Consider the following 6,000-nt stretch of genomic DNA (forward strand, 5'->3'; position numbering starts at 1 on the left):
GTCTCTGGCAGATTTTTTAGTGAAGCAGGAAATTTGAAGGATTGTCTTGCCTATTGGCAAAGTTCATCAATCGCTTCTCTCTGTGTCCTGCAGAATGTCTGTCAGTCTCCTCTGTGAAGCAGGAACCTGAAGAACAATCTCTCCTTGTTTTGGCAAAATTCAGTGGTCATTTTCCAATGGGTCCTGTATGTCCACTTTATACAACATACTGTCATGCAGTCCAGGCAAGAGCAGTTTCTTGCTTAAATGGCTAACTTTGCCAAAAAGAAGATAAACTCCACATGGAGTGTCTTCAATGTTCATCTTCCTCTTTGAAGTAAATTGCTGCTGCCAGGAGCAGATGTGTCTCATTGTCCAGAAAAGTCTAAGTTTCTTAAACATTTCAAATGCCATATTATGTAGGTCTTTGAAGTGTTTGAAGATTGCCTATCTATCTGAAATATATCTCTGCATATCTATAAAACCTAACTAACATGACAATTAAGTTTGATTAATATAGATGACTATTAATTTGTATTTCTTAACTATGCATTACATTTTTAAATGAGCTGCATAAACATAATACCTTAAACAGGAGTAGAAATATACATAAAGTATAACAAAACTGACCTTAAATTTGTATCAATAACCTAAAATCCATACCACTGTAAAGTATTTTGAGATTAATAGTTGTTTTTTTGGATTAAAGTAGATTTAATAATCTACCTTTTTTCATCATTTCTATATCATATCCTCCTTTCTTCTTTTAGAAAGAGATTGGCTATAACCAATAACAATTTGTAACCAAACCTCCTAAATAAAGACAAACATCCATAATCCATTTTGGGGGAATGTGGGTACAGTTTTCTAGGCTACTTCCTGCTGATTGGGTGTGTTGGTAATCTTTGGGGGACCCTGAGAAAATGTAGGATTATGATCAAATCCTGAGTGGAGTAGTCTGTGAGGCTGGATCATCTCAGCCAGCAGCCTTGAAGCCTTTATGGATGCAGAACTCAGAGGAAACTGCAACAGAGGTGTTCTGAAATGTTGGATCATCTAGGCCCTCTGTTCCCATTGGAGATTTTTCAGGGGATCTTATTCAATCAAACCATATTAACCTGGAAGCAATCCACTGGTTCTCATATTCTGTGGAAACAAAAGCAGAACCTCTTTTCCAAAGTAACATATTCTTAGACTCAAATTTTGGTCTTTAAATATATATGTTGGTTTAACTTAGCAGTCTTTACAATCAAATGTCTTTCTGCAGTTACCTCATTAACAGTCAAAAAATTCAAAGTAAACACAATAATAAATAATATACATAATCCAGACTCTCTGTGTATTTTCCATCTTCACATGGCTTATTTCTTTTATATTACTTTTACTGTCTCTTTAAAGACTTTATTTTTTAAACTATTTATTTCTTTATAAACTGCCTATACTCCTTTTCCTCTCTCTTCCAAGCCTACATATATTTTATAGACACTGTAAACCATTTAGAGGTATTTTCCATCTGAATACGTCCTATTGTGTATCTGTAATCCTTTTCTGACCAGGAGAGTTTTGGAACTGTTAAGCTGCATGGCTAGGACCAAAGCTGCAGTTTTCTTGTTGTTATTGTTTGTTGGTTTCAATCGTCCCAAAGTCACACTAGAAAAAAAGAAGCTAGAGGTGGAAAACAACCAAGGTCCAATCCTCAGGCACAATAACATATATCTTACCTAAACGTGAAGTACAGCAAAGAGTGTTTTCAATGTGACATAAAAATAAAATACTACATTCAGTGTTTTTCTCACTCTGGTAGAGATAAACATGGTGTGATAGCAATCCTGTGCTCCATGAACACAAATGCAATATAACTATCAACACTGGAGGAAGGGAGGGTAACTATAAGACAAGCTAAAGAAGTTTGTTGGTTTCCTTATATGGACAGAAGAAAATAAGTTTAGAATTGACATTCTGGAGGAAAACAAGAAGGCAAAACAATGTTATTAGCTAATGTAAAGTTGCTCCTGGAGAAGAAGCCAAAACTTCTGGAATACAGAGGAAGTGATCTATTTGCATATGACCTTGAGAGCCTCTGAAAGTACCATAACAACAAGGTCAGAACTCTCTAAGTCACAACCCAGGTCAGCAAGTCAAACTCAAGAACACTTGAACAACATGGAAAAAGTACCATTGGTGAAGCAAGGAAATCACACTATGCTAACGAGAGAATGTATGTAAACTATTAGGAGACCATTAGCTAGTGTTTATTATGAAAGCACATGGAAGTGTGACAGGACCAGGTCTTCCATATGCTTCTAGGAGATTTAATATAAAAGATTTACAGAGGAGACAAAAGATCTGTTACATAGAAAAACCTGGGCAGTCACTCAAAGTTCCTTTGCAATGTTGTGGCATCCTTCTTCAGCCTACAGGCCTAGAGTATCAGGCAGACTTTTCAGTGGAACAGGAAATTTGAAGAACTGTCCTGCCTTGTATTGGCAAGGTTCATCAGTTGCTTTCTTCTGTGTCCTGCAGAATATCTGACAGACTCTTCTGTGACGCAGGAATCTCAAAGGACTGTCCTGACTTGTTTTGACAAAATTCAACAGTATTTTCCCTGTGTGTCCTGTATGTCTAGGCTGCACAGCACATTATCAGCAGTCAAAAGCAACAGCAACTTCTTTGCCCAGTGGCTAAACCTGTCACAATGAAAGCAAACCCCATAAGGAGTTTCTTCAATGCTCACCATCTCTGAAGTGAATTGGTGCTGCCAGGAGCAGATGTGTTTCATTGTCATGAAAAACCTTAAGTTAACAAAGCATTTTAAATGTCATATTCTATAGATCTTTGAAGTGTTTGAAGACCATTTCTCTATCTAAAATATAACTTTGTCTGATTTTGAAAACATATGTAATTTATCTACAAATTTGATTGTTATAAATAACTACTAACCTATGTCTCATGATTACCCTAAATAGTTTATAATAGCTTTCAAAAACTAGAATTTTAACTTACATTTTAAAATGAACTGCATAGGTACAATACCTTAAACAAGTGTAGAAACATATATACACTATAACAAAAATAACTTTAAAATTTGTATCAATATACCAAAATCCTTTAAACAAGAATAGAAACATATATACAGTGTATTGTAACAAAAATTACCTTAAATTTGTATCAATATACAAAAGTCCTTACAAATAAAATATATTTGAGATTAATAGTTGTTTTTTTAATTTAAAGTAGATTCAATAATCTACCCTTTTATTGAAAGACCCCGCTTATAGCAGGCTTTTACTTAGCCTAAGAAACGCCATTCTGCAAGGCAAGTACCAGAAAAATAGGAGTTCATAACTGTGGTCGGCCACCCGGCCTTGGGAGAGAAACCATTGAGTCAAAATAAGATATCTGTGGTTGGCCACCTGGCCTTGGGGAATAAACAGTTGGGCTGGGAAAACACCCACAAGGCCAAGTCAGCCACACACATCAAATTTTCGAGAATTAAAAATATGTCCCCAAGTTCACCCTGGCTTTATTTGAATCAAATGGGAACCCTGGAACTATGCTTCTCGCTTCTATAACTGCGCCTCTGCCCCTGGGATCCTATAAAAAGTCCCCCTTACCCTAGGAAGGTGCGCAAGTCCTCCGAGAGACTTTGTCGTCCCAGGTATCTGTGTATCTGAACAAACCCTCTTGCTGTTTGCATCTGATCTGTGGTTTCAGTGTGTTCCTTGGACTTGGGGTCTCTCCTGAGGGAAGATCTCCTCCGGGGGTCTTTCATTTGGAGGTTCCACCGAGATTTGAGACCCCTCCCTGGGACCACCGACCCACCATCAGGAGGTAAGCTGGCCAGCCTCGGTATATGTCATCCCTGTCTTGTCTGAGTGTTGTTCGTCTGTCTGCACGCATCTGGTAATCTGTCTGTGGCGGTGGGGGCTGAAGGAGCTGACGAGCTCGGACTTCGCCCACCGTAACCCTGGAAGACGTTCCACGGGTGTCTGAAGTCCCCTCAGGGGCACGGTTTTTCGGGGCCACTCACGTATCCGAGGGATACGTGGTGTTGGTCGGAGACGAGGGGTCTGGACCCTCGCAGTCTCCTTCTGAGTTTTTGCTTTTGGTTTGGAACCGAAGCCGCGCAGCGCATGTTAGTCTTATTTATATTTGTCTGTCGTTTTTCGTTTTCTGTTTAACCGTTCTCCTCCTAGAAACAGCCATGGGACAGACTGTCACCACCCCCTTGAGCCTCACGCTTGACCACTGGTCAGACGTGAAGGCACGAGCCAACAACAAAGGAGTTGTAGTCAAAAAGAATAAATGGATCACCCTTTGCGAGGCCGAATGGGTCATGATGGATGTAGGATGGCCTCGCGAGGGAACCTTTAACCTCAGTCTTATTTCATAGGTGGAGGGAAAAGTTTTCGCTCCGAGTCCCCATGGTCACCCAGACCAGGTCCCATACATCGCCATATGGAGACTCCTGGCAACCGAACCCCCCCCCCGGGTTAGGCCGTTCCTCTCCCCTCCAGCACCCCAGGCCTGCCCCCCGACGGCACCGCCGCCCCCTCTCGCCCCTCCTGCCTCCTCCCTTTACCCTGTTCTCCCACGAAAGGATCCCCCTAAGACCCCTGTCCTTCCCCCGGACCCCAATACACCTCTTATTGACCTCCTGACAGAGGACCCACTGCCATACCCAGGGAATCGGGGGCCAGAGGGACCGGCGGCCCCCGAACATCCGCTACAGAGAGAGCGGGAGGATGAGGCTCCGGCTCCCTCCCCAATTGCAGATGAGGCTCCGGCTCCCTCCCCAATTGCGGATGAAGCTCCGGCTCCCTCCCCAATTGCGGATGAGGCTCTGGCTCCCTCCCCAATTGCCGGTCACCTCCGAGGAAGGTGCGACGAACCAGCCAAAGAATCCAGGGCCTTCCCTCTCCGGGAGGGCCCCAATCACCAGCTCCAATACTGGCCATTTTCGGCCTCTGATCTTTACAACTGGAAGTAACATAATCCTCCTTTCTCTAAGGACCCTGTTGCCTTGACTAACCTGATTGAGTCCATTTTAGTGACCCACCAGCCTATGTGGGACGACTGTCAGCAGTTATTGCAGACCCTCCTGACAGTGGAGGAGAAGCAGCGAGTCTTCTTGGAGGCTTGGAAGCAGGTTCCTGGAGATGATGGAAGACCCACCCAATTGCCTAATATCATTGATGCAGCCTTTCCCCTCACCCGCCCGAACTGGGACTTCATGACCCCAGAATGTAGGGAGCACCTACGTCTCTATCGCCAGTTGCTCTTAGCGGGTCTCCGGCGGGCTGCTAGATGCCCTACCAATTTGGCTCAGGTTAGAAATGTGGTCCAGGGAAAGGATGAGACGCCGGCAGCATTCTTGGAAAGACTCAAAGAGGCCTATAGGATGTATACCCTGTACGATCCAGAAGATCCAGGACAGGCGCCGGGCGTCATCTTGTCTTTCATCTATCAGTCAAGTCCAGATATAAGCGCCAAATTACAGAGACTAGAGGGATTGCATTCGTTCAGTTTGTCAGATTTATTGAGAGAGGCTGAGAAAGTGTTTAATAAGAGAGAAACTCCCGAAGAGCGGGAGGAGAGGATGTGGCAGAAACAGGAAGAAAGGGATAAGAAACGTCACAGAGAAATAAGTAAAGTCCTGGCCGCTGTAATATCTCAGGGACAGGGTAGAGAGGGAGTTAGGACGGGAGATCAAAGAAGGATACCACTTGACAAAGACCAGTGTGCTTACTGCAAAGAGAGAGGACATTGGGCTCGTGATTGCCCAAGGAAACCTCAAGGGTCTCGGAGAACTAAGCCAAGGGCCATGGACCTCCTCAATCTGGAGGATTAGGGAAGTCAAGGCCAGGAGCCCCCCCCCCGAGCCTAGGATAACTCTCAAGATCGGGGGGCAGCCAGTAACCTTCTTAGTGGACACCGGGGCTCAACATTCAGTCCTGACTCATACCGGAGGCTCTCTCAGTGACCGCACAGCTTTGGTGCAGGGGGCCACGGGTAGCAGAA

This window comes from Peromyscus eremicus, chromosome X, assembly GCF_949786415.1.
Source record: "Peromyscus eremicus chromosome X, PerEre_H2_v1, whole genome shotgun sequence".
Classification (NCBI taxonomy): domain Eukaryota; kingdom Metazoa; phylum Chordata; class Mammalia; order Rodentia; family Cricetidae; genus Peromyscus; species Peromyscus eremicus.